The 2,688-nt window shown below is 66.1% G+C and overlaps 1 non-coding gene across 1 annotated transcript; it reads left to right on the top strand.

Moving 5' to 3' along the window:
* The first annotated feature begins 1,508 nt into the window (after positions 1-1,508).
* LOC142006113 (5S ribosomal RNA) lies at positions 1,509-1,627 on the top strand. The gene has a single exon (XR_012643226.1). It is a non-coding gene; the product is annotated as a 5S ribosomal RNA (ribosomal RNA).
* Positions 1,628-2,688: the final 1,061 nt, after the last annotated feature.

The following is a 2,688-nucleotide window of genomic DNA, read 5'->3' as shown; positions in this document are numbered from 1 at the left end:
GAGCCCGAGGAGGGGATCGGCCACCAGGTCAACCTCCGCTGAAAGCGGCCACGGTTTACCTGGTGCCCGGGGAGCGAATCGGACACCAGGTCAACCTCTGCTAAAGCGGCCGGGGTTCACCTGCTGTCCCTGCCGGACTTGGAGCCCGAGGAGGGGATCGGCCACCAGGTCAACCTCCGCTGAAAGCGGCCACGGTTTACCTGGTGCCCGGGGAGCGAATCGGACACCAGGTCAACCTCTGCTAAGGCGCCCGAGGTTGACCTGGTGCCCGGGGAGCGAATCGGACACCAGGTCAACCTCTGCTACGGCGGCCGGGGTTGACCTGCTGTCCCTGCCGGACTTAGAAAATTTTTCTCTCCCCGCCCGGAACCGGGGTTGACCTGTTGTCCCTGCCGGACTTGGAGCCCGAGGAGGGGATCGGCCACCAGGTCAACCTCCGCTGAAAGCGGCCACGGTTTACCTGGTGCCCGGGGAGCGAATCGGACACCAGGTCAACCTCTGCTAAAGCGGCCGGGGTTGACCTGCTGTCCCTGCCGGACTTGGAGCCCGAGGAGGGGATCGGCCACCAGGTCAACCTCCGCTGAAAGCGGCCACGGTTTACCTGGTGCCCGGGGAGCGAATCGGACACCAGGTCAACCTCTGCTAAAGCGGCCGGGGTTCACCTGCTGTCCCTGCCGGACTTGGAGCCCGAGGAGGGGATCGGCCACCAGGTCAACCTCCGCTGAAAGCGGCCACGGTTTACCTGGTGCCCGGGGAGCGAATCGGACACCAGGTCAACCTCTGCTAAAGCGGCCGGGGTTGACCTGCTGTCCCTGCCGGACTTGGAGCCCGAGGAGGGGATCGGCCACCAGGTCAACCTCCGCTGAAAGCGGCCACGGTTTACCTGGTGCCCGGGGAGCGAATCGGACACCAGGTCAACCTCTGCTAAAGCGGCCGGGGTTCACCTGCTGTCCCTGCCGGACTTGGAGCCCGAGGAGGGGATCGGCCACCAGGTCAACCTCCGCTGAAAGCGGCCACGGTTTACCTGGTGCCCGGGGAGCGAATCGGACACCAGGTCAACCTCTGCTAAGGCGCCCGAGGTTGACCTGGTGCCCGGGGAGCGAATCGGACACCAGGTCAACCTCCGCTAAAGCGCCCGAGGTTGACCTGGTGCCCGGGGAGCGAATCGGACACCAGGTCAACCTCTGCTACGGCGGCCGGGGTTGACCTGCTGTCCCTGCCGGACTTGGAAAATTTCTCTCCCCGCCTCGGACCGGGGTTGACCTGCTGTCCCTACCGGACTTAGAACATTTTTCTCTCCCCGCCCCGGCCCGGGGGTTAACCTCGGGGCGCACAGCTTCCCGGGTCTGACGTGCACGTCCTGTCACCTCCCGGGCCCGGCGTCCTCGTCCTCCCTTCCCCTTGGGCCGGCTCGGAGGAAGTTTTCCCTCGGCCCGGCCTCCGGGTTAATTGTTTGGGCCCGGCTGACTGAGGCCAGGCTGCTGACGCTAAAGCCCGGGGAGGCGGGGGCCTACGGCCATACCGGACCGAATGCCCCCGATCTCGTCCGATCTCGGAAGGTAAACCGTCCCGGGCCTGGCTAGTACCTGGATGGGTGACCGCCTGGGAATCCCAGGTGCCGTAGGCAGCTTTTGGCCCCAGCGGGGGTAGAGCGGGGCGTGTGTCTGCCGTGCGGGAGCAGGGAAGCCGTGAGGCCAAGGCGGCGCGACGGTCCTGGGGGGCGCTGAGGCCTTTCCCTCTGCCTGCCTGCGTGTCGGGGGCGGGGGGGCGGGCGAGGAAGCTAAGGCCCTCACCCGGTGCGGTGCGATGGCTTGGGTCGGGTCGGGGAGAGGGAAGAAAGCGTGTGTGGAGCGTTGGTGGGGCAGGTGTGTGTGTGGGAGTGCTGGGTTGGGCAGGCCGTTGAGGCGGTGGCGGTGGTGGTGTTTTTGGTGGGAGTGAGTTGGGGTCAGGTGGGTGTGGGGTCCCCCCCGGGGGGTGGATGGTCTGAGGGTTAAGGCTTGGAACGTGCGTCTTGGGGGACCGTGGGTGGAGGTTGTTGAGAGCGGGGAAGGCCCTGGGTCCCGGTTGTGGACTATTAAGCCCGGTGGAGGGGGACCGTGGGTGGAGGTTGTTGAGAGCGGGGAAGGCCCTGGGTCTCGGTTGTGGACTATTAAGCCCGGTGGAGGGGGACCGTGGGTGGAGGTTGTTGAGAGCGGGGAAGGCCCTGGGTCCCGGTTGTGGACTATTAAGCCCGGTGGAGGGGGACCGTGGGTGGAGGTTGTTGAGAGCGGGGAAGGCCCTGGGTCCCGGTTGTGGACTATTAAGCCCGGTGGAGGGGGACCGTGGGTGGAGGTTGTTGAGAGCGGGGAAGGCCCTGGGTCTCGGTTGTGGACTATTAAGCCCGGTGGAGGTGTTGCGTACGGTGGATGTAAGGGGGAGGGCGTATGAAGTGACCGAGGAGTGGGCAAGGAAACGGGGGGAAAAATTTGGAGGCGAAGGCGGCCGAAAAAGGGTGCGGTTGACCTGGTGCCCGGGGAGCGAATGGGCCACCAGGTCAACCCCCGCTGAAAGCAGCGGAGGTTGACCTGGTGCCCGGGGAGCGAATGGGCCACCAGGTCAACCCCCGCTGAAAGCAGCGGAGGTTGACCTGGTGCCCGGGGAGGGAATCGGCCACCAGGTCAACCCCCGCTGAAAGCAGCGGAGGTTGAC

Source organism: Carettochelys insculpta, unplaced genomic scaffold, assembly GCF_033958435.1.
Source record: "Carettochelys insculpta isolate YL-2023 unplaced genomic scaffold, ASM3395843v1 scaffold_0042, whole genome shotgun sequence".
NCBI lineage: Eukaryota > Metazoa > Chordata > Testudines > Carettochelyidae > Carettochelys > Carettochelys insculpta.
Note: the sequence above shows the minus strand (reverse complement) of the source record. Positions and strands in the feature narration are given on the sequence as shown.